Genomic DNA, 26,767 nt, shown 5'->3' with positions numbered 1-26,767 from the left:
GGTATGCTTTGGGGCAAGGACGAAACTGTCAGCCTCTTCCTGTTAATGTTATGGGAGGCTTTGCACAATAAACTGACTTTTACAAAAGAATTATTTATCAAGCAGCTGGAATTCTCCTTTAGTGCAAGGAATCTTATGCAGCATGCAAGTTCTCAAAGCTGGGTGTAATTGGGTGACTCCAGGGTTTGCATAGGTTTTGTCTGGTATAGATTATAGTCCTTTTGTGATGAAAATATCTGCTTTAAGAAACAGTGCCACCTGAGTCTGTTTTGCCTGATATTTGACAGTTGAGGGGTTTCTTTTTGCTGGTACACACGGATAGTTCAGACAAAGTGACTTGGGATCTTTGGGTGATGGACAAAAATAAACTTCTCTTGTTTTGAATATTATAATTAGCTAATAGAAGAAACCCAGCACTATAGTATTTCTTTCACGGCTTCATGCATTAGAGAACGTCTCAGATCCAGGCCTGTAGTCAGAGTTGTGGTACCGTGACCTTGGGGCGTTTGAAACTGAGTTGCGTAGTGGGATAGTCTTTCCTGTCCAGCAGCTCAATCCAGGCTTTGCATGAAATAAGACAGGAGGGAGCACTTGGAGGTAAATATTCAGTGCTCCGTGTGGGGTGTTTAGCCATCCACATGATTGCCAGTAATGGTAATGATGGTTTTGAATCTACGTTCTCATGCATCAGGTTGCACAATTACCTCTTTGGTGCTATTAGAGCATCTCTTGAGGTTTCCTCTTTACTTTTTGCCATCAGCCAGAGCACCTGCCTCTCCTCCAGAGCCTCCCATGGGATCCACTTCACTAGTGTCATTATCTGGGGCGTTTCATCAGTATTTACCTTAAGAAGATCTAAATAATCCTGCTGAGGCATAATAATAAAAACTGGAAAGGGCAATAAAAAATAACTATAATACAGTTTATTCTTTGGTACCCAATACACAGAGCAAAGCCCTGTCAGGTTCACTCACACCTTCCATATGGGTCCCAAGTGACCACTTCTGTATCTGTAGGAACAGTTTCTACTGACAATTTAGTTACCTGTGTACAATTTGGTCCCTTCAGCAGCAGGAACTGGTGGGGACTGCTAGGCTCTCCACCCAGGGGGGTTAATCTGTGCATCTGCAGTGAAGAGTGTTGTCCATCAATTGATGTGTGCACAGCAGCTGGAGCTGCCTAGGGGCATCTCTAGTGGGAGGTGCCCCTGCCCATGGCAGAGGGGTTGACCTAGATGATCTTCTATCATCCCTTCCAGCCGAAACCGTTCTGTGATCTCCAGCACCATCCACAGTTCCCACTCTTGTAGCAGTCAATGGCTTTGTTGTGGTCTGTTGCTTCCAGGTTGTTCCATTGCCTCTGGGTACAGATTAGCTGAGGAGTTCCGGGACCACCCAGAGCAGTGATGGTCCAGTGCACACAGACACCTAGTTATGTCCCTGTTACTGCTTGAGTTTCTTGCTTAAATGCCAATTCTCACTTAAATGCCACGGAACTTGCCGCAGACCCCAAGTTAGCTTCTGGTTTTAGTGTCTGTTAGGAAAGTGCAAGGAGTTTGTGGTGTGTCTGCCTGTGAGGTTACAGCACCAGGCAGAAACCCCTTTGCTTGTCTTAAAGGCTGTAAAATAATGTGATGCCCTGCTCTTGCTTGACACTTTGGCTCAGTATGATTTTTTTTTTTTTTTTTCTGGGTGAATAAACCTGTGTTGAACTTGATTATCTGCAACTAGATGGTTTCAGGTCTTTGTCAAGTATCCCTGTTAAAATTCATTGGTCATTCATGCCGTTAGTCACTGCACCTGTGTAAGACCAACTTGTGGCTCCCAGCAGTCACCTAACTAAGCCTTGTGCAGGGGAAGCTGCCAAACTGAATATGGATGGCAGATGATGATGCCTCCCTGCTTCTGTGCATTCCTGATCAGACTTCAGTCACCTGCATTCCTTTTTAGTGAATTTTAATACAGTGGTGCCCGCACAGCCTCTGATCAAAGGAGTAGAGTCACGGTGCTGTGGTGAGACAGATCATAGAAAGCATATTCCATGGTTTCACAGAAGTTTTTCTTTACTGTTGTATCTCCCTTTTGCTGATTCTTTTCTGTTAGCCAGCACCAATGTGACGAGGTGTGGCACTTCAATGCTGCTAACAGTGTTTGATGTTCTGACCTTGCTGGTCTTACTGGGAAGTATCAGTATTGCATCAGAAGCCACCTGGCATAGCAGAGCTGTGGTGACCCATGGACCCATCCATAGCTGTAGGACTCGGTGATGCTTTGTGTTCCCACAGCTGAGCAGTGAGCCAAGGAGTCGGCTTGGTTCACGTAAGCTTTGCTTTACCAGATGACTTCCTAAGGGCCATTTAAGTCAGCCTTATTTTTGTTTTAACTTGTTGGTCAGACTCGGCATGACCACCACAGCCAGATAAGCTCGTCCTTCTAGGTGTGCTCGGATGGTGCTGGACACGTTTGTGCTGCATCCGGAGCTTGGACCACAGGCATGATCTGCTTCAGCATTGAGTTTCTGTTTTGTTTCGGATACATTCTTCAGTTTAGCTCTAGGTGTGGTGAGAGAGAGCCTGTCTCTACAAAACTATGGCAGTGGGAAGGGACTTTTGCTTTTGGGATGTCCAGGCCAGCTTCATGCTGGCTGGGCTCTGCTCCACAGCATTGGGGCTAAACCATCTTTGGTGCAGTTTGTGAGACCCGTTGGTGGTGCACCATGAAGGCGTCTGACCCCAGCTGCAGTTTTCTTGCCCTCTTAAGCATGTTTACTTAGCTTTGCCAAAAAGATGGTGCGTGAAAGTTGCTTTTATTACCAGAAAAAGAAATTTGCAATAAAACCTGTCTCCTTGGGTGCTCTAATTCTATTTTACGAAGAAAGAACATATTGTTTTAATTAATCATATGAAAGCAAAATTAGCATGATTATGTGAAAGGTGCTGTAAATCATTCTGATTCACATCATTGAACAAAGAGCACTTAGTTATTCCAGAGTTGTTAAAGATTTTATCTACCCAAGTGAAAATTCAATTAGCACAAACCAGTCTCATATAAAACTAAGGATTCTGACTGCAGGACAAACTTTGTGTGTGAATACTACCTTGTGCCAGCTTGATAAATTACTGTAATTAACTGTATCCCACGCAAGCTAAACAAAATTTACAGGAATATTGTTGTACAAAAGGAATATCTTCTCTCTCATTCTCAGGTAGAAATTCAAATAGTCTCCATGATATTGTTCTGAACATCCTACTCTACATCAAGGTAGGAAAAACATTGCTACAAACAAATGCAGACAGCTCTGAAACTCATTGTTTTGGGTTTTATTCCCCTCCTGCTGCATTAGAAACAGGCACTGCACTTAACATGTTTCAATTAAGCAACTTGAATTCAATTAGTTAACCCAAGACATTAGTAGTGATAGACAAAGAAAGAAATGAGATTGCTTAGAAAAAGAGCTGTATTCCTGTTCCTGGTCTAGCAGGGAGACTTGCAGGTGTTACAGAAAGAGGCAGAAATGATGGATACAGCAAGTTATGCCAGAAGGCATCATCTTAATGGAAAAATAATTGTACAAATAAATGGGTTTGTTCTTGGACACGTCTTTTCTCGCCTGTAATTATATTTGTTGGGTTTTGGCTGAACTCTCCTCCTGTAAGGAAGAACTGCTGTCGGTGTCTACGGGGTCGGGCTCTTTGCTGATGTGTGGATGTAGTGACATGCTGATACAGTTGTCTAGTTTGAGGCTGGCTTCTGTGTCACTGCCATCCTGTGATGCTCTTTTTTTCGTCTTGCAAAACACCTTATTAAGCGAATAGTAGTGGCCTGTTCTAGTGAGAGTAGTCAAGTAGGGACAAGTCGCAGTTTTCAGTGTGTTTAATATTCCAGGGAGGGTTTTCTGACTTCTGTGTAGATGGGGTTAGGCAGAGTATGTGGTGTCCCATAGCCAGACGTATCTGTGTTTGAGGAAGATTATAATTTATTATATTATCATTTATTCCCAAAGATTCTACCCTGGGCAACCCCCAAAGATATCAGAGAACAGTCTGCTATGGGCCGGACCATGTGTATCAAGGCAGGCAGTCTTTCGGGGTCTTGAATGTACTTGCTACATGTTCTTGTTGGAACAAGGTTGTTCAAGGTACAATCAGGCAGTGTCTGGTGTCCTTTCTTCATCTTGTCTTGAGCAGCCTTTCCCACAGAGAAATGGGAAAAAGCATAATAAAAATTTGCAATCTGAAGGAAGAAAGGGAGAATGAAGCCCCACCTGTCTCTGGATGCTTGGGTGTGAAATGTGTCCCCTCTCTTCTTTCAGTGGCTTGCTTTGATTGGATTTTTTGGGTAGTTTTAAATGCCTTTCAAATTTAACTTAATTGTCCAAAGTTGGATGTGGACATAGCTCTGTTTGCCAAAAGTGACACATATTAAGGGTCTTGGCCTCTGCAGCAGTACCACACCAGACTGTCTGACTTAGGGGATCTCTTGCTTTTGGACTGAAAACAAAACCCCCGAATGCAAGTAAGTCTTGAATTGTAGAAAGAACCGGTGTGTGTCCCTGCGCTCCTAACCCTGCAACTAAACCTTACGGCAGATCTTGGCATGTATATTAATCAAAGGAGTAAGCTTTCTGAATCGGAGCCTTGCACCCCATACCCACAGTACTGGTCACCCCCGTTTGATTCAGAGCAGGGAAAAAACCAGATGAACTGCTGGCACTGCTTTCTGCCGCACCTGAAACTGTCTTGGACTTCTCCCAGACACGTAATGACCTGGTCTGATTCTACTTACATTACAGCTCAAGCACTGGAAGTCCTGGGGTCAGATCCTCAGCTGAAATGAATGAGCGTCGCTCTGATTGCAGCCAAGGATCTCTGCCAGTCGGCATCAGCGGAGGGGCTGGCTGCTGCTTTTGAGGGGAAAATGTGGGAAAATGTAACTGGTAGCAAATAGGAGATGAATGGCTGTAGATTTAGGCAAGGCAAGTAAAAATGTGGCAGGGGGAGTGAGGAGGAGAGGATGATAACAAACACTTGAAGTAGCTGTCGCTGTGCTTTAGGTTATTTAAGTGAAGACATTTGCCCACAGCGCAAGCGAAAGATCTGTCTTTATGGTTAAAGTTACATTTAAGTTTGCTCCCTCAGAGGTGAACAGAGAGAGGGAATTCCTTTTTCTAATTTAAAAAAAAACCAACCAAAAAAAAAACCCAACCCCAAAACCAACCACTCCCGAAATGAGCAAACCCCCATGCTGGGTGGGGGTGTTGGGATGCGATGCTACACCCCCTGCACAGCCACCCCCAACCCCTGGCGGCTCTGCGCATCCTTCCCAGCAAATTGCTGTTTCTCAGCAGCTCGCTTTTCCTGCTGGTTTAATGTCAAGTCAGTTGGATTTCAGGCTTGCTCCTTTTAATCCCCACTTATTTCTTTAAACAGAAATGGTCAACTGTTTTGGGGCGAGGTGGATTAGTGGAAGCGTTGTGTGCGTTGGCAGCGAGCGATCTCTCGGTGTGGGAAAACCCACAGCGCGTTTCTCCCGGTGCCAGATTAGCTCTGCCAGTCCCTGCTGAGTGAGGAAATGGGTCATTGCTAATGTTGTTTAATTTTGTTTCTCTGAGATGGGCTGTGGCTGGCTGCCTTGGGTCCGTGAGGCTCGGCTGTATTCAGTTTGTCACTTGTAAGCCTCCATGCCTTTCAGGAGCAGGATGATAGGGGCGATGCCTTTACAGAGCTAAAGTGGGTCAGTTGTGGGGTTTTTTTTTCCCTTTTCAGATATCAGCCTGCATTCCTTGCTAAGACAAAAGTTCATTTTATCCAAGTAAGACTTGCTGGATTGAGAACCTAATCTATTATCTTTTTGCTTCTCGCTTAAAGCCCACGGTGGTACCTAATGAAATAGGCAATTGTGCTGCTGCCTGCCTTACCCATCCCAGGCTCAGGGTAAAGTTTTGGGGTTTTATAAATTTACCCCTTTAATGAAATCTGTTCCCTTTGCTGACTTCAGAGTGCTTTTGGACGTGTTGCCTCTCCCTAAATGAAAAGAGGTAGGGTTAGCGATTTGCTGGCTCTTGTGTGGATAAGGCACACAAATGTTTCTTCAGAAATAGGAAGGAAACAGCAAGCAGCAATGAGTCCTGTACCATTTTTTTTTTTTTTTGTTTCTTCAGCTCAAGGCTTTGCAAGTAAATTATTGAAAACATAATTCTAGCAAACCTCTGCCGTGTCTCTGCGTGCTCCTGTGTGTGGGTAGCAGTGGGTCCCAGTGGCTTTGCCCAATGTACGTTGCCTCTGCAGCTGGTCACTGGATTTCCACAGGACAGGGACCTTACTGCTGTGACCAGGTCACCCTGGGACACCAGTGGTCACAGTCTGAGTGCTTGTGCTCGGACCTGGGCTCAAACCACTGTGCCAGCCCATGCAGGTGGCTGTCCTTGTTAACTGAAAAGCAATGCCAAAGTGTGCCATGGCTGCCCTCCTCAACTTTTGCACTGATTTAGAAGTCAATCGTATACTGAGCGGTTTATTCATCTTTTCCTCTTCACATGCCTCCCCCACCCCTTTACACTTTCTTGGTCTGTTTTCTGAACAAACATTAACTCATATAATTTTACTGGCTGTCAAGCTGTTGTAGCGTTTATTTGGCTAGTCACTTTTTGTTTTGCAAAATTAATTAGATAAGGATAGATTTAAGTGACTGTGGAAGTCAGCGACAAAACATTATGTTCTCATTAGCCAGAATAATACGGTGGCTCTGCTGTAATCTGCAGAATCTCTGCAGAGTCAACGAGATGGATGTGAGCGAGAGGAGAGGAATTTTTGCAGTGACCTCTTGCCAAGAGGGGTGGTGATGGGATGGTTGCTTGTCATCAATATGCCTTCTTCAGAAAGGGCATCCTTCTTGGTCAGAGCTGCAGAGTGTGACCGGGAGGCTGTTCCTGGCTTTGAGGAGCAGAGTCAGCACTTTTGGTCCTCCCCAAGGCACTTGGCTGTCCTCCCCTCCCCATTGCTGAAGGGATCCCTTCTCCACCCCCGTCACTGCAGACTTCCCACCCAGGAAGGCAAAAAATTGTTCTTTCTTTTACAAACAAAGAAGAATAGAGGAGAAGGAAAAGGGAGAGGAGAAAATCAAATGGGACAGAAAGACAAATCACAGCCCATGTAGCAAAGTGGGACTGAGCCTGTCCCTGGGTTCTGGTTGGTGTGTTCAAGCCTATGTGGCTTTGAGCACTTTGAGCTGCTGTTTTGTCATCACAAATGTTGCCGCAATAAAAATAATAAGGCTTTCTGCCAGTATGAATAAAGGGCCAAATTTTATATTAGAGTAAGGTAGGATTTCAATGTCGTGCCGGGTTTAATAGCCTAAAAAATAGGTTCTGAGATTTACCCGTACCTCCATGTGGAAATGGCTGTCGTGGAGGCCAAATGGAAATCTTATATCTGGGAGGATGGAGCTCTGCTTCTGCAGAGAGGATGAGCTGTCATGAATGTCGAGCTGCAGCCTGTGAGCAGAAAGGTGATCGAATTCCTGGGAGACAAACAGCTGGAGCTGCAGTGACATACGGCTGGGGGCACAGATCCGGGGGTGGATGAGTCCCTTCTATAAATAATTGCTGAGGAATACAGCACACAGGATGCAAAGGACAGAAAACAATGCCAAGGACAAAAATGTACAACTAGGGAATATGCTGAGAGAGTGGAATGAATCATACAGTGAAAAACAAACCAGAACAGGGGAAGGTTCTGGGGTTACAGCAAATAATGATGCACCTCTCCTGTAGAGAGCCCCGAACGAAAGGCACTTGGTGAAAGTGCTTTATAAGCTGTACGCCGGATTGAATTCCCACTGAGGCCCGTGGATTGCTCCCATTTATTTTTTTTTAATGAGCTGATTTGGGCTTTGTGGGCCGCGTTTTGATCCCTTGTGCTTTGTGGATGCTTTCTTACTCTACTGGGCAAATACATTAATTTGGTTTCAGCTGGACTGTTTGAGCACCGAGACTGCATTAATTGTGAGTTAGGATATTCCTGTTGTCGTTTAGGATCATCGTAAGCTGTCACGGGATCAAGAACCTCTTTGCCTACTGGAGTTTTAAGAAGGATTTCTGTTACCCGTATGGGTAACGTCCCAGTGCGATGCTGGGTAGGGTGTAGCTGGGGGAGCAATACTTCAAGGAAAGATGGAGTTAGAAAATAGAACCTATTTGCAAACACTGGGAGAACTCAGCAGATGGTCTTTAACTGGGAAATCAAGACTGGTGGGGAGAACTTGTCAAAGCAAGACTCCCCAACCTTTTGCTTCAAAGCAGTATTAAAAATTTGCCCAGATTAAACACATGACCTAAGTAACATTAATTCTTTTATCTGCTAATGATACCAAGCAATTAGCTTGTCAAATATTTGTAGCTGACTCAAAAATACTTAATTTTTTTAGCCTTGAAATGGGAAAGACTATTCTGCCCTCATGCCTAAAGAAGTGCCAGACATTCAGCCGACAGTAGTGGGGATCTGAGGCAGCAGGATGCTGTTGGGGGACCGTCGGGTTTGGACCCCCATCTCCAAAGCGCTGCTGTATCTTTAACTCTTGCAGGTTGGTGTTGTGTGGTTTGTGTTTTTTTATTTTTTTATCTCCCTCCTGCCAAGACCTGACCTCCTGGTCGGGGTAGTGCCAGGACGCTGACACCTCCTCAGGTTTTCCTTCTTTCCCACTAAATTACTAGCCCCAACTATCTCTGTTTATTTTAAAGTTTCCTGTGACCGTGTACCACGTGATTGCAGATCGGAGTGTAAATCAGGGAAAGGCACCTGGGGCTTGAGTTTTATTGTCAATAAATAATCAGAGGAATCTGTGAGCTGCAGAATTGTCTGTGGGCCAAAGGGGTAGGACACGGAAAGTGCAGTGAAGCAGGAGAGTGGAGAAAAAAGAACTAATTAATGCTTATTGAATAAAACTATTCTGCTCTTTATCTGTGGGAATTAGATTTAGAAAGAATTAGATTTGGAAGAGACTCGAGCAAGCTGATTTGGTGACATGGGTTTTGGTGTAGCACCGAGGCCGGTGTCGTTTGCAGAAGCACAGACACCAAGGTCACGTCTTTGAACTACGCATGTTTTTGATGGGAATAAAAATGAAAGACGTTCCTGGTGTCTTTGAACTGGTATCAAAAACAAGAGCTAGAGGTCACAAAGTGACAGTGAAGGAATGGATGCACCCGAAATATTCGTGACAAAAATTTCTTCAGCTGGGCAGAGCTTGGTACTGCACAAGAAATCAGTGGCATAAAAATGCCCTGCAAGAAAACGCTCAAAGGGAGCAGAACGGGTTAGTGTTAGGAAAACAGTGCTGCAGCGTGTAAACAGTCTTGCGTTGTGCTTTGGAGCGATGGTAGGGCTGGTGCCCCAAAGGTCTGCTGGGGAGGGCAGCAGCTGTGTCACTGGAAGACACCAGAAGAGGACATGGGACCAGAGGGGTCACCTTCACACCGTCGGTAGGGCCAGGCGCTCCTTTCCTGTGCAGCTGGAATAGTAGAAAGTTGGTGGGTGAGCTGGGAGAGGTGATGGGGAGGTATGTGAGAAGCGCAGTACTGCTTTCTCTCTTCTCCCTGCTCTTTTGCAGCTCGTCCAGGAGTTTTCACTCCTGCGGACATCTTGGATTCCTGCAGCACAGCTGCTTGCTCTGGCAGCATCCCTCTGTGCTGCCACGCAACGGGCGTGTGCCCAGCGGTCCAAGGAGGGACAGGGGTTCCCAGCGCAGGGAACGTGCCCCTAGCGGGGCTCCCTCCAGGACGGGGGCTCTGCTGCAGCGCCTGGTGCGTCGGTGGATGTAAGGTGTCTGCAGCAGGGGTGCCTGGAGCAAAGAGCCTCCCCGAGATAAAGACATCGCAGGAAGGGTGTCTGAGGTGGGGAAGGCTGAGCCACATGTCTTGAAACAGTTTATAGTGTCGAAAACATGCAGCGTTTTTGTCCTTGCGCTGGGTGGTGGCACAGTAGGTGGCTGCTGCAGGACCCCTGCCGGGACCACTGCTGGTCTCACGGATCCAGCCCCAGCTGCGGCTCTTTCCTTCCTGGGTGTTCAGCTGAAGCAGAGCCCCTCTGAATTTATCCAAGTTTAAGGAAAAAGTTAGCGTTGCCTGTGGACCTGCTGTTGGTTTATTCACACTTACTGACCTTTCCTGGCTGCTTCCTCACCCTTCCCCGTTATGTCTTCCTCCTGTCTGGGATTCTGTCCGCGTTATCCATCCATCTAGGAGGAGTGTTGTTAGAAAGGGCTGTCGCTCTTGATGATTGACAAAAGGAAGGGCATTTGTCCTTTTGTCTATCAGTGTGATAAGCAAATCCAGTGCCAGTCATTTGCATGCAGAGAGGACCGTTTCATTAAGAATTTCATTAAGATGGTAATGTTTAATGTTTCCTGGAAAAAATGAGTTTTTAGGTTGTTCAATTATATAATTAAAGTCAGAGAATTAGGGAAGATTGCAAGCTGCTTGCATAATGTGGGCAAGTTTAATGGTAAAACTTGTAAATAAGTTCAAAGGAAATGAGCTTTCTTTATGTTACTTGTCTTGAATGGAGTTTGTCTCCTGCAAAGGGTGATGGATACGGAGGAGGGCAGATGGGGAGTTAACAGGCTTTGACAGAGGAATGTATTAGCAGACAGATCTCATTTTTCTCAGAGTCTGAGCAACAGGAGATGGGTGACCTGGTGAAATGCAGAAAGTACTGCTGGGCAGCCAGGCTGAGCCAGCCCGCTGCGGGAGCCCTGCCGGCCGGCTCGCTGGAAATCGTGCCTTGCCGAGGCTGAGGTTTAAGAACACTTCTTCCACTTTATTTAGCACAGCCCTAGGTTACAGTGGCACTGGCCTAGTATCTTGCAAACTTGCATTAATTTGTTCCCTGTGATGTTATATCTCTGTTCCCAGCGCGAGCAGGGTTGGAATGATGCACATACGTTGTGCTAGGGCTGGCTGCAGCTCTCTGTGTGTGCAAGGGAGGAGCGTTTGCTGCTGACCCAAGTGAACACCAAAAGCACATATATAACCACAGCTGAAGGTGGTGGTAGGGTGTGACACACGTGTACACATGTGTATGGTTGTATATAGGGACATATCTACATCCATCCATCGTGTATATATATCCATCTGAGAAGAACAAATTAAAACACAGTAGCATGAATTCCTTAAGCCAATAGGATATGCCCTATTAGCTATAGGATAGGTTTCCTTCAGGCCTAAACTTAAGGCAGCGGGAACGGTTTGAGAGGGATTCTCTACAGGGGACAAACCCTTGAAGTGCCCCATCAACGCAGTTCCCACTGCAGCAGGCTGAAGTCCTTCTGGCTCCCCAGTTTGCCTGAATCCTACCTGCTAGGAGGGGCTCTCCCAGTCACATCTTGGCTTTCCCAGAGCATTAGAGGAGCTGATCCTGCAGTTCATTAGCATCCAGGTGGCTCATTAGAATCCCTGACTCCTGTTCCGCACCAAAACTAGTTATTGTTCAAGTGGGGCATCTGACAGGGAGCTGCTGTGCTCCTGGCTGCTGGGGTGTCAGCTCCATGGAGTTGTTCTGGGTCTCCATATCTTTTTGTAGCATCCTTTAAATGACAGTCCTGAAAAGCGACATAAAAAGGGAATTTATTAGGGAGAATTCCCAACAGAAGCTCGAGCAGTATAACACCTTAAAAAGAAAATGGTGACCTGACAATGTTGCAACAATGTCATGTATTATGTGCTTCTCCTTTTAGTGCTTTATATAGCTTATTTTAAGGAGATGACCATTTTGGATGCACCATTATTCTTTATAAGGAAGATCTATATTTGAGTGATTTGAGAATAACAACTGTTTCCTCCTTTTTTTTTTCCTCCTATTTTTCAGTGTTCCAATTCAGTTCATCGCAGGCTTTTATTTTGTTTAATTTGTGACTTTTGAACGCCGGCCAGGATATTAATATTTCATATGGAAAACCATGTATATGGATTAATTTTTTTCAATATTCTTTTCCTCATTCAGCTTGTGAAAGATCCACAAAAATTTCCTTAAATCCCATCCTTCTCCTCCCCCCGCCCCCCGCAACATATGTTTTGCAATGTTGTTTGGAGTGTGGTGATGCCACATTTTTGGACAGAAGATCAGACTCTGTATTGGCTAGTGCCAATAGTCTGGTCTTGGTGGCAGGGTCCCTTTAGCCCTCTAGTAGCCTCAGTATCTATTCCTTGTTCTTGCAGATTAACACTTTTGATTATTTTATTTTCTTCTTCCTCCCAACCTCTGTGCATTCAGTAAATCTTTTCAGCGCATTGACAAGAATGATGCATGGGTCTTTCATTATTATTTATCTGTAATGTATTACGAGTCAATGAATCGCATATTTGCCTTCTGCCTGATAAATACTTGACTGCAGGGAGAAATATACCCGGTCATTAGTAGTCAAAGAACGGTACATCCTATGAGTTTACTACTGGGTCAATAAAAATGTGTCTAGGCATTATGCTGGACAAAAGGGGATTACTGGGTTATTGAATGGGAGGTGAGTGATTATTGATTTAAGTATTTGTGTTTTGAAATAGCTTTGAATAAAAACATACCATGCATGTTGTCCCTTGCCAAACTTTTGGATCGTCTCTGTGATAATAGAAATACTCCTTTTGTGTTGCCCATTAATAGTGATGTTATTCACCTGCTAAGGTTTGTAATGGAGCCTGCCCGTGGCATTTCAGGCTTGATTTTGTTGGCTCTGAGCTCTTCCCAATGAAACTGTGTGAATACTGAGATTCACGAGGTGCAAAATGTGCCACGTGGATATGCCCATGACCTGTGGGACCAGCAAGAGCCAGCCCTTGCCCTACAGACCAGCCTGGCAATAACACGGTGATCTGGAGCAGCTCTCTGCTTTAACACCACTCTTCATTTAACATTTCCATATTTGCTGTCATCGTAGCGTTGAGAAGAGTGGGAATGTATTTTGCTTCCCAAATTCCCTGAAGGAATTGGCTTTCTTACTGCAGAGTAGCTGAGAATGCTGCATAGATGGGCAAGATTGATGAGCAGTAAGTAAAATATTTAAAGACGTGTGTAAGACAAGCTTTGCATGGTATCCATTTATCAACTTGAGTGGATTTCATTTCTAAACTGAGTTCAGACTTTTAAAGACGAAAACAAGAGCTTTTGCTTTTGGAGCTGCAGCTTTAGAGAGAACTTCAAGGAGCAGCAGCCACTGCAAAAATTAGTCTATCTCTGGATCTTTATTGAACTGTTAGTCGTTACGCATTTATTGCTGCAAAGGCTTGGTTGCTGCTGATGTGATGGCAAAAGGGACACAATCAGACATTTCAACAGTGTAATTACTCTGGTGTGGAGGCAACAAAGTTGTTCCAAGGTCATGTTGTCACATCAGAGCAGGCTGTTTCCTGCGTCTCATTTTTATGCCCACACACAGAGACACTTTTCTGGCTGATATTTATAGAGAAGTCCTACAGTCATTTTAATTATGCACAACATACTGATGCCTGCTTCACTGATCATAATTGCAGCTCTGACCTGTTTTATTTTGTGATTTAGATGCCTTCTCTTAAGCATTGCTCTGGGGTATGATTTACAGTGGCAGGTACTGGAAGTGAGGAGACAGCCATTGATAACGCAGCTTCAGCTGGTGGAGGCTGAAATGTGCTGTGGGCTGTCTCTGAAGGGCTCCTACGTGTTCTTGAGGAAAGTGTGTGTTGCCACGTTTCAAACAGCTGGGAGGGGAGAGACCAGGACCTGCCTCTCCCATCCTGCCCAGATGACCTGTCTTGTCCAACCCCTCCAACTTCATTTCCTCTCCTATCATCTCCCAGCATGAAAAATCCACAGCCAAAACCTTCACGCTCTGCCTATTCCTTCTGAAAGTAATTTTTTTTGTTGGTTTGTTTTCCCCCTGCTGATCTGAGTGATGGGTCATGCAACAACAGGTCCAGAAGCAGTGTGAATGCTCTTCCATAGGCAGCCTTCTGCACTGTGTTGTCCAAGAAGAGCATTCCAACATACTCCAGTGTCCCTTCCTTTTATCACATTAAAGATTCACTAACCAGAGAAATCAGTTTCTTGTAAAACAAGGAAATGTGGGAATGTGGCATCTCGCGAGCAGCAGTGCTGCCAGCCTGTGTGTCATAGCAGAAGCACCCCCAGAGAGTGTCTGGGAAGACTTTGGTTTTTAAATCCCTTGTCACGTTACCGTGCCACTCGTTCATCTACCAGCGAAGGTGTCGGAAGACAAGTCCCATGGGCCTTCTGCAGTGCTTTGCAATAAAGCATTTGTCACCTAATGCTTTTAAGTGGTTATCCAAGGCAGGAAAGGCATGAGTGTTTGGGAGAGAAGATGACCCATCTCTGTCTTCCTCAGATGGAAGCTTTGCTAGCAGGGATTTCTGCTGATGGAAGAAAGCCGGGAGATGACAAACCCTTAAGAGGGTCGCTCTTCCGTGGAGTGCTGTCTGCAGAGCCCTGTTTTGGTCGCTTTAGCCCCATTAACAGGTCAGGGCTCGCATCTGCTCTCCAATTGCAGGGAAGCCCTACCATGTTCCAACCCACCATAACCAGACATGGCCTGTCCACACACAGACACTGTGGTGGTTCTCATGAGCTGAGTCTGGAATCTTGAACTCTAAAAACAAGGATCCCTGTGTCCTGGGACCTCAGATAAGACCCTTCGAGCTGCAGTAAAGGCTTAGGGTATTCCACGGTGTGAAAGGGTCCTGGTTGCTCTGTCAGTGAAGTGCACCAGGCTCCCCCTTGTCAACAGGCAGGTACGGAGCAGCCAGTATGTGCTGCCTGAACTGGGAGCAGGTCAGTTCTTGCTATGCTTTGTTTTTTTATTTTTTTTAAAATGGATTTAACATTTCCTCTGAATTCTTGACTTCTGCAAAAGTGGTGGTGGGGTAGACTGGAGAACCACATCTGCAAATGACGGAAAGAAATCGAATCAAGAAAAAGTGATGAGGAAGGTGGCTAGTTGCTCACTTGGTTCTCCCTTGGCATCTGTTTAACTGTATTCCTGTCCATGGGTCTAGTCTGCCTTTTTGGTATGGCTTTCTCTGGTATTTTAAAGAAACAAGACATGGCATAACTCTTGTAAGAGAAATGATGTTCAATAATGTAACACTTTAATTGCTGTGGAAGTGTTCAGCACAGGGCACCTAATAGCCCATTGGAACGGGCTATGGCTTTTCTCACCTTCAGGTTAATGGTTTGTATTGCACTTAGCTGCTCGGAAATGGGTTTAATGCCACATGCTGAATCTAGTTTGGAGAAGAAGCCATAGTAAGAGAGGAAATGTTGAGATGTATTTCAGCTGGCTGGTTGTTTTGTTTGGTTGGGTTTAGGTTTTTTTTTTTGTATTTTTATCTTCCTGCAGGGAAAAGAAATGTAGAAAGTGGTGGCTTTGTTCTGTAGCATTCCCAGTCTAACTGCTAATTTTTTAGCAGGAACCGAGACAAAAATTCCCCTTGTCTCAGTGTATCTCAGCAATGCATCTTTGTCCCAGGTTCACTGCACTGGCATAAGGGAGATGGGAGCAACTATTTACTCCACACTGACTGGAGGTGTGAAATTAATTTTATTTAAGCTACTAAGTTGCTATGATTGTTCCTCATTGTGTGAGAGTAAACAGTATGGGAATCCTCTGTGTGTCTCACCTTCTCCAGTTGCATCACATCATCTGCCCCGCAAAGCTTGTCAGAAGCTGCAGTCCTGTACAGGGACTTCACAGTGAGTTTGTTTTAGGATTTTTTAAGAAGAAAAAAAAAAAAAAAAAGAGGAAAAAATGCTTTGCCCACTGACACACTGAATATTGACAATTTAATTTATAATAACAGAAGGGTGACTTAAAGCACGGTCCTGCTCTTCAAGCAGGACCAAGTGTTCTTAGTAGGAGAGTAGAAGTACCTGAAGTCCCAAGCACACAAGTAGCAACCTTGGGCTGGTGTTGCCTCTGCCTCTCAAAGCTGCCCCTTGCAGCGAAGACCTTAGGCTGTTGTCTCCCCTGGGCAGAGAGCCTGGCCTCCGTGGCTTGCAGATCCTACGGCTCCTCGCCTGGCTCTTAAAGGAGACAGCTGGTCAGCCTTAGTGGTGGCTGGACCTGCTCTTCATGGGCAAGGGTGTAAAATAAAACCAATCTGTGCCGCCCCAGCTGATTCCCTCCTTTCCTTGGGCTCTCTCCCCACTGAGGCACGAAGTCTGCAATTTCCAAAGGCAAACGTCTCACTTGGTCTGTCTCAGATCAAGCTGCATCGCAAATGGCAGGTCCTCAAAGCAGATGTGACAGCTACAATAGGGCATGTCACCCAGCCGGTGCCATCGGGGACCCGGTGTGACAGTCACAGTGCATCACGGGTCTGGCAGTAGGCAGAAGAGCCCCTGAGAACTTCTCAGCACAAAACCAGCTTATGAATGATTGATCACCAGCGCGTGAGCGCTGCACAAGGCGCTCGTGCCAGCTTGGCTGGATTCGGTATCTGCTGTTTGCCCTGACGGACACTGCAGGGAGGTCAGTGCTGCCTACTGACCTGAAGGGGACTGTTGCTGGCTGACTTTGCAGGAAGGGGCTGCAGGATCCTGCCTGTTTTAGAGCTTAAAACTACCCCTTGGAGCATGCTGTGATCGCACCGTGTCTGGGCAGTCTCATTTGAATTGTGCAAAGGAGGCACATGCCCTGCTCATCCATCCTTAGTGCTGGGAACTCATTTCAGATGGCTTCTCTGCCAGGTGCTTGTACCACTTCTAGAGCACTGCTGGTAAAAATAGCTATAGGCAGAATCAAACTTGAGCAAATAGATTATGTAGGTAGCGGGTAATAATCTATCTTGAGGAGTTAAAGCCTGAAAGGTCATTTGTTTGGTGTGTTTTTTATAACTTGGTATCCAATGTGTTGCTGCTACTTTGCAAGTAGCAAGGTAAGGTACCAGCAAGGTACCGGGCAGGTGGGAGTTATTTGGAAATCACAGGCAAAGGGATTTAGGCCCTTGGTTCATTTCATGCAAGAAACAATTCATTTCCCTTCAGCTTCTGTCCTTGCAACCTCAGAGTTGCTTCAAGGCGTCAGTGTGTGACATCTTCTGTCCCTCTGCATAATGGAAGGAAGTTTGGATAGATGTCTTTTGCTATCAGGTGCAGGTATGAAATGGGGTAATAAGTGTGTGATGAAATCTTAGCCTGTTTCCTTTGCTACCTCGTGCAGCTGGGAGGATGCTTTATTTTGATGTGTGTGTTTCCTGCTTTTACCCAAAAGCATTTCTCCTTCATTCTTAACATTTGGTATTAGCAGGTCAGATGAAGCGGGCAGGAGACGAGCAGAAAGTAACTGCTGAACTCTGGTGCTCTTGCAGTTAGGAGCGCTGCAGAGCTGTACCGCAGGAAGCAATGTTCTCCTGCCACAGGCTCCAGCTTGGTCCTGATGCAAATTCGCGTGGGCTCCAGGTTTTGTAAGCGTAAGGCTTTCTGGAATAACCTGCCTCCAATCACTCTTGTTGCAGCTTCTGTGCGGGGCTGTAGTTTTTGGAACCCACCAAAATGCTGCCTGTTTGCGTACCATTGAACACTGCGGGCACTGCGACTGTCAGTCCTTTAATTCCAGAACGCAGCAATATGCTGACAGCAAAGAGTTAGCGGAGTGGTAACAACATCAGCAGGACAAGTATGGGAGGCTGTTAGGGGCTGGATATGCACAGAGAGCTTTCCCCAGCTAGCAGAAATTGCACGGCTCACCTTCCCCTTCCTATCTGGCGGTAACGCACCATCAGCTGAAAGCCAAGAGCTGTTTATTGATTATTACACACCGTCATTAACCAGCATATGCTGAATGGAGGCACTGAAGTAGAGAGTGAAAATCTGGCTTTTGACTCCTGGGACTGATTTTTCCAGGAAGGTGAAAGCAAACCTGTGATAGTCAACAAACTGGGAAATTCCTGATGTGTCACACATCGCTGCCAGCCTGTGCAGCAGCTCAGGAGGATCTGATGGAGAAATGTGACCCATTAGCAGACCTCATATGTTGTCAGTATTCTCGTGGATGGGCCAAGGTGTAAAATTAGCCAGGCAATACAGCAGACTGCAAGCCTGGCAACTTGAGAAGGTTCAATTCCCAGAAGAATCCAGGAAAGGGCAATGTTACTTTGGATGTGCTGCCATTCCGGTGCAGCAGCTGGTGGCCCAAAAGCAGCTGGGGCAGTGGTGATGTGGCAACTGCCAGCTCCAAAGGAGGAGGGGAGTGCGTGGGCAGGCAGAGGAAGAGGACTGGGGTGTTTTGTTTTGCTTGCAGAAACTTAAGTTGTACACCAATTAGATGAACCTTTCCAGTAGTGGTGCTTTTGGCTTCACCCCCATGCTTTCCAAGCCAGGTCCTCGGGTGATGGGAGCAGTGGTTGCTGAGGCTGTCACCACTGCTTGCTGCTCATCACCTGAAGCCACCATATTGCACTGTAATTGGCAAGGAAAAGTGCCAGTATGGGCAGGTGTTAGAGCAGCTTACTAATTTTTATCAGACAATAAATGTTTTCATTTTTTCTCTGTCACAGAAGAAGCCTTGGTTACTCTTCGGGAAAATTGAACAGAGATAATAGGTTTCCGCTAATGCTCCTCTTCCATCTCGCTTACTCAGAGCCAGTCCCATCTCTGCAATGGAGAGACCGGCTTGTCCATTGAACGTGTCACTGCCAAAGCAAACTGTGGAAATCTAACGACATTACATATTGCTTTCGAAGATGGGGAGAACATTTGTAATACTCTGGCTTATCACTAAGCTGCGCAGTCATGGAAGAGGTGGCAAGCTGATGCATTCAAATAGTAGTATAGAAAATAACAGAGGAAGAGAAAAACGTTTTAAGAAGTCTCTGCTTGGTGCTAACTTTTCCTATTGAAAAGACCAATGCTTTGGCTAGGTCAGTACAACTGTAATAGCATCTCTGAGATGAGATTTGATGCGATATTCATGGAGGTATTGTTTGGTAAGTTTATTTTACTTTTTCCCTACCGATCTCCTTCCCTGTTCCATAGTTATGCTGAAAAAGTAGGCGTTATGCTCGCTTTCAATTATTAAGTTTTTATTCATGGCGACTACCTGCTGGTGAGCTTTAGTAACAATTATCTTCCTCCTGACGTATAGGGCTGCATAGCAAGAGATTAGATTGGTTTTGTGACTTTGCAACCAACTTTCTTTCTATCCTTGGGTGAACCTCTTGGTCACAATTATGTCCCAGTGCACCAGTGTTATTAAATCTAATTATATTCAATAATAGAATTTAAACCAAATATTGTGGTATTCGTTAATACTCTGACATAAGCCTGCCTCTTTTTTTTCAGAAGATCTCAACTTGGAGCTTTCACTGACCTTGGTGGCAGCTGACCTTTGTGTTTTGAGCTGTTAGGTTATTTCATGGACCTTTCTTGATTGTCTGCACCAAGCACAAGCCTCATATGGTCAAGGACTGTGGGTTGTGCAGCACACGGGGCTGAGGGAGCCCAAGAGCAGTGCCTCTGCTCGGGGTGGGCACCACAGCTCCTGCTGCATCGTGGCAGGTGGGCCGTGCAGGGTGCGTGGGGGCTTCAGGGCCACCCAGTCATGGACTGCAACCCTTTTGGCTCACGTCCGCCTAGGGCTGTAGGCATGGCCGGGGAGCTGTTCCCCATCATGTCAGGAATGGTGTGTTGCGCAGGGTTGAGTAGTTTCGGGTGTTTAAGAGCAAAGAGCCTCGTGCTAAGCATGGCTCTTGGCCAAGGTGATTTTGCAATGTCTGTGTTACCTCTGTTGATGGATTTGATGTCTTTAGCCAGATTGAACGGGTGTCTTCTGCCAAAAGAAAAAGTGAAAAGACCTCCAGGGTGCCCAGTGTGTTAGATGTGAAGCTCACAAAGAACAGTAATCATTGCTGCAGCCCTGGTCTCTCTTATCTATGACTATTCCTGTCTCCTTAGTGCCACAATATCCAGATGGAACTGTCTAATTGCTAGGGAAATCCCCTTTCCAGCCTTTCTCCGGATCAGCTAATGCACCTCCCCTGGATATGCTGTTGATAACGTGTGCGAGGTGTAGCCCAAGGGACATCTTCTTGCTCCACCTCCATGATTTGCCTGATTTCTGTTTTATGAGAGGACCTAAGGTTACAAGGGGGGGTTCCCAGAAACAATCGATCAGCACCGTGAGTCCTGTCACTTCCTCCCCATCACTCACTGGAAGGGGACACCACATTCTAGATATTGGACTTAATTGCTTTCTGAATGGCAACACATTAGGTTTAATTACCCATAAAATTGAAGTACAGATACTTTAGGTCCAAAATAATTTTCCAGCTCAGTAATATATATGTGGCCAACCTCTTGGCATGGTGTCTTGTGTTTCCAAAGGCATTTCAGGGTGCAACGGTTACGCGTCCGTTAAAACACTTTTACTTGGAAAAATCCTTTTGTGTTTGGCAGATTTTTGGTTGCAGCACCGCCCCAGAGGTTTCAGGAGGGGAACATTGTTATTTATCTGAATAAGAATAACTGGAATTAGATAGCTAAGATTAGCAGCACTAAGGTTTTTAAAGAGATTGAGAGATTACTCACATAAACAGTGAGAGTTGTGAGCCAGCTGGCCATGAACAGGCCACACCACTGGGAGACCATAGGGATGAACCTTGCACCTTCAGCTTCACACTATGGAATAATTCCGCCTTTGTTTGGAAGGAAAAGTGTAGGTCCTAGTCTTACCCTGTTTAGCCGTGGCTCTGTTGCCATTTCTTCCCCAGTCTGAGGGAATAAAGTGCAACAGAAGCTGTTATTCACGATGGCCCTGAATTCAAGGAATTAGATAAGGTAGGTACAGGCTAGGTGAGCTCAAGCGCAAAAGCATATTAGTATTTCCATGGTGGCTGGCCAGGATTCTGCTTGCACTGAGCCGCGGCTTTGCTTATGCCTACTTTGTATCTCAAAAACATTGTGAGTTTTCCTATTGCTATCCCTATAAATCACTCTTTGTTGAGCAAGCTACATACCTCACTGAGCAAAAGCCGAACATTCCCTCCTTAATCTGGAGTATATATTATTCTGCTAATGCTTGTATGGCTACTTTTTATTTTTTTCAAGGTCATTAGTTACTTGCCACAATGGTAAAATGTGATGAACAACCCTATGAGAAGTTCAATGAAATGAATAACTAGCTTTAAACTATTTCATGGAAGGAAAAAAAAAAGGCAGCAGTAAACTAGGCAGTGTGTTTCATGTGGATGAATTTTCTACGATTAACCTTGCAAGGCTGAAATTCAGTCTTCTGCACTGTTCTTTAGATACCCTCGTGAAATTACTCTAATGGCCAAGAATTTCCTTGATCATTTTTTTGTACTTTTTTAGTTTTTCAGATAAGACATGGGTGGTAACCAGAATTTCCCTGCCTCTGAGAAATAATGCTAGTCGTCTTGTGTATTTATTTTTAATGATTTCAGAGCTTTCCCCCATAAGCCACAGAGCATGTAAGTAATGAACTGGTTTCAGCTGGAGCTGTTCTTCTCAATATACAGTGTACTGTGACAAAGTAATAAATTCAAGACAAAAAAGGGCTTATCATAGTTGTGGGTATCCTGATATAATGAGTCCCTGGCTCTTCAGTGGGAAAGGTGCTATAAAGATATCAGCCCTGATGTTTGTATTTACTTATTCAGATGAATAAGTAAATAAATCAGGTGCAGCTGGTTTAAAAAAAAATAATTTAGTTTGTTATAGTGGCCTTCAGCTTGAGCTACGAGAATGACCTGTGGCACGGTACAAGCAAATGATCCAATACCTTGCTGTGAACACATCAATCTTCTCCTGTAGCTACACGAAGTATTAAAGACACAATAGCTGTGTTATCTAACATAGAGGTGTCCAGTGAGACCCGATTAGGGGTTAGCAAGTTGCTCGGAGGTTTTGGATGGAGGTTGTTCTGGCTGCGTAAAACATTACACTTACAAACAGAAATGGAAGTGAATATTACTTTCTTCCCTGACTGCCTTTGAAGGCTTTCAAATTCCAGTATTTTCAGTTGCTGCAAATTTTTGTTTCCTTAACTGCTGCAAGGCATGCAAGGTGAGGTTTGCCATTCTGAGAAGGCTCAGTACGAGCACACTAATCTATCTGAATCCCAAAGGCTTACTGGGCTAGGTCTTGTACGGATCTTGATTCATCTTTGCGTAGCAGTGAATTTCTGCTACAACTGTAAATGAGTAGCAACTTCAGTGTTGCCTTATTATTTTTCCTTTTATTTTTCTTATGATTATATTATAAATCTCATGTTATTTCACCTTATAGATAAAGCTCTTCAAAAGAGCGTTTAAAAAATGTGTTCTTTTGTATTGGAGAAAAAATAATTCTGCCCTTTATAGTTACGCAAGAAGCCTTGAGAGCACTATCAGAGAGTCTCCCATGGATCTGAAAGCCCAGAGAAAACAAGCAGAACTAAGTCTTTGCTTGTCATGTCTGAAGCCACTGTAATTTTTGGAATGCGGAAGGTTCAGGTTTTTTGACTGCTTATTGCTGGCAACTGCTGTAACACTTGCATTCCTTCCATGGTGCAAAGATAAAAAGACACCTGAGCAAAATTGTGAAATTTTGGTGGACTACCTGACGTCAACAGGGTTGTGTGATGCAGGTGATAGAAGGAGCATATGCTGGTCACTAAGGTGACAGTGTAGCTGTAGAGGTGACCTCCTCAGAGCTGGAGAATGGTGTTTGGGCTGGGGATACCCAAAGCAATCGCTCTGTAGCCAGATATCCTCTCCTTTGAGCTCTCTTATTCCCAAAACTTTATGTACGCAGTAGTATAGCCATGCAAATAGATGAAGGATAAACCCCACGATGTGATAGAGCTGGTGTGCCAAAGCAGCAGTATTTTGGAGATGGCTGCTCCCAGCCTTGGAGTGATCAGCGTTGGCTGGGGCCAAGCGAGCTGCTCTGTGGGCAAGCCTGGTGAAGTAATACCTCTGTTTGTTTCTACTGTGGTTATAAGTGGCTGGAGTTTTCTAAAGATGGCTTCTTGTTGTCAAATTATCAGTTATTATACTGCTGTTGAAATGCTAGACTGAATATCTCAAGTGCCACTTGAGTTGTAGCAGCAGATTTGTTGGCGAGGGATGGAGACAGCGAGAGAACACAATGCTCACCCAGGGAGAGGTTGAAACTGTCACTTCGCTCTTTAATGGAGACAGGAAAGGTAATTAACAGCTAGCATTGTGTACAGATTCGTATTTCATGGGGAAGATGACTCATTTTGGCTCTGAGCAAGTATGAGAATGAAATTAAACCAACGCCTGGTGCCATGCCAGCGACTTTGGCATTTTAAAAATATCTCCCCTCTGTGTCCCAACACAAGCTCACTATATTTTCAAAATCAGTATGTGCTTTGTGGGAGCAGGGTTTTCCAGACTCGCTCTGTAGGTGAAATATAGCTTTTATTTTCCTACTTGCATCCAAATTCATTCATTTAGTAATCTCACTGTGCATTAGCTGTGTGGGTTGTATGTGCATCAGCCTGTTTCCATAGAGTCTTTAAACTGTACTAGCTCAAGGTTAGATTTACTGGGGCAGTCGAGGAGTTTGTAGAAGGGTGCATTGGGCAGGGCTGGCAGAAAGGGATGCACTCAACATGGTGTGGGGAAAGGCTGCAATTATTCCTTCTGTTGGGATCGTGCTACCTACAGTTTTCTCCTGCATCCCTGATGGTCAGGATGGCTGAGCCGTGCTGTGCCTGGAGCTTCACGCCATCTCCAAAGTGTTGTGGGGGCTTTTGTGAGTGTAATGGCTCAATGGGATATTCAGTTTATGCAGTAAAGTCTGGGCAAAAGTGCTGCAAGTGAAATGCAAGATGAACTAATATTTAAGACAGTGTACTCTTTGCTCAGTAGTGTGGATTTACTCTATTTGTTATCCTTTTTGGGAAGTGACTGATGACAAAGATCTGCAGTTAGACCTGCCTTGTTCTCCCTTCCCTGCCTTTTCATTCTGCTAGTCTTCCCTTTTCCCTCTGGACAGTTTATTTCCATACGTGGGCCTGCTGAGGGGTGGCTGGATATCATCACTAGTTCATAGGGAGGCTCCTGAGTCAGCATTCAGGTCTACCTTGGCCAAGGATCAGTGAGGAACCTTCGTAGTCGGTGGGATGAAGTTACCTGCACCCTCAAGGAGGCAGTTTCCTAAATACCATGTCATGACAGGTGGGAGTGGAGTTGCTGCTGAACGTGCCATGCACACAGAGCTGGAGACAGGGGCAAGGATGGGACTGCATTCCCTGCTCAGGCAACTGGGAGACTGGTTCTCTGCGCTGCCCGCAGTTTCTCCATGGTCACTTTACATTAACACTGAGCAAGCACTGAACAAATGAGTTACTTCTCCACTATGCTTGTATTTACCTTTCACAGCTGTAAAGGACCATCCAGTGCCTTTTTACTACTCAGGAATGTAACAGATAACCAGAAATGAGACAGATTTTAAGATCTTCTAATAGGTTTCAATGTGAGCTTTTTGTAAAAGGTGGTAGAGACCTTGATTCATTAATTCTTTTTGTTGTTGTTATTTTAAGGAAAAAAATCCAAAAATAAACCTCTACTGATGGACTGATTCATTACCTCCTCCCCCGCCCATTTCCAAAATAACCCAGATCCAGCCCCCCACCAGCTTTACCACAGCAAGAGCAGAATTCTGATAATGAGGGCTTGAGGAAAAGGTTACCAAACAAAGCTAAGGGAGTTAAATTTAGACAAGAAAGAGCTAACAGGTGGCCAGAGAAAAGGGAGGGAGGAAGACTTTGGAAAGGCAGTGAATAGAAATGTGATTGCATTTGTTATGAGGTTTTTAGAATAGGGAAAATGTTGGGAGTAAAATAAACTCTAGAAAGAACTATTTAAAAATGTATTGTTTGCAGAAAACTGTAATCAATCTAACTGACAGTCAGAAAGGTCTATTTAAATTGCACGGCTTTTCTCCCTTTCACTCTTACCAAAATCAGCTTCTACAAATTGGGAGAAGTACAGAAAGAGATCCTGAACTCATCCACTGACGTGTTAAATAATTCCGAAGTCTCAACTGCATTTTGCGCCTCTTCCTCTCCTTTATTTTATGGTATGGTCTGACCTGGTTTTGGTCCAAGGGTTCGCCTTGGGATGTTAACACCAAGATCTAAGTGCCTTTCAGACCCTTGCTTGCTTGTGTCTCTTCACATGAGGTTGTTTTTGTGTGCCTCAAAGCCAACTTTTATCAAAGGAACGGTTTAAACCCAGGGATCTAATACAAAGTCATCTACCCACTGCTCACGTTTGGCAAGGATAGCTTTGACTGCAACTGCGCTCCACAGACTGACTCCTGAAACAGAGATTAATTGTCCATGTGGGGGACTGAGCTGTATCTAAAGAAAGAAATGGAAGCTTGGCCGATATTCTTCTATGCAATGCCCTTCTCGTGACGTTGGAGGATATTGTCTGAAAGAAGGATTTGGTTTGCTCTGCGTGACAAGAGTGACTGGTGACTAACTCAATGCTGTGGTTTGGGTTTGTTTTTTTTTTTTTAATTGGTAGCGAGGCTTTCTTTGTTTTCTACTAAATTTAGAGAAAACTGTATCCTGGCCACAGAGCTAGTTTCCAGGTTTTTAAGACTATTTAGAGAAATAGAATTTATCTTTAGCATTAGTCATCTGCAATGCTGCTTTGGTCAATCCATCAGTAATGGAACAAAAGTGATTTCCCTCCAAAAGCACCTAGCTCTTCATGTATGGAGTCTAAACAAATTTTCATATGTAAATATTCATGTTCCAGGTGTATGAAGTTGGACAGATGAATCCCACGCAAAGTGCTCACTGCACTGAGCTGGAATTTGAGAGACTCTGTACTACATTTCAGAGGTTTTTGTCAGTATAGCGGTATTAAGCCCTTAGGTAATATACTATTGTTTATACTTGGTGGAAATCCTCTAGGGATTACTTTCTTTCTTTCTTGTAGAGTTTGACTACATTAAGGAGGTGTATTATGGCAAAGCTGTATCACTGCTCAGTTTTATCTAAAGGAAAAACTTATATTTCTACTGTCCCTGAACCGTGATCAGTTGTGCATCGATACGGCCAGGGTGCTTTTATGTTGCCTAGATGTGGCCTGTGGCTGATGTGTCAGAACACAGCATTATCCTGAAGTCGATGTTTCAGTGTCTTTTTATGAGTCAGGGACAACCTCTTTAATTTCTTCTTTGACGTGATTGTAACTGACACCATTTTCGGAAACATTGATTCTGAACGGGAGCATTTAGATAGTGCCACAGCTGTTGTTACAAGGACAATAACAAGGTTTTTCTTTCTCTCTCCTTTATTAATCCCTGGACAACATAGCCCTGGCTACCTCAGGCAGCTTTAAAAGGGAAAATGCAGCATATAGCCTCTGTTCTTCACCCAGTGGAAATACTTTTATTTTGGACATCCTTTTCATTCAGAGGATTGCCCCAGCCTCAGATGGCCTTTTGTTCTAATTCTACCCTGACTTTGATTGATGCTGTCTCTCTATTTGGGGATTGACTAATTAAGGCTATCCTGTCTATAATCAGTTTGCTTTGCTTGTTGTTTTTTTGTTTGGGTATTTTTTCCCCCCACTCTTATGCTTACTTTGAGTTTGAAATGGAGCAGGGCACCCTGCTGTACAACGTCTTTTAAAGTGTTTTCTTTCCCAGTGTTAAAACCAAATCCGATTTAAACTCTTCTCTTTCCTTTAGAGTTTTCCTTGATCCAATATACCTGTCCATATTTAACCACACCACCCTGTTTCA

This window comes from Falco biarmicus, chromosome 8, assembly GCF_023638135.1.
Source record: "Falco biarmicus isolate bFalBia1 chromosome 8, bFalBia1.pri, whole genome shotgun sequence".
NCBI lineage: Eukaryota > Metazoa > Chordata > Aves > Falconiformes > Falconidae > Falco > Falco biarmicus.
Note: the sequence above shows the minus strand (reverse complement) of the source record.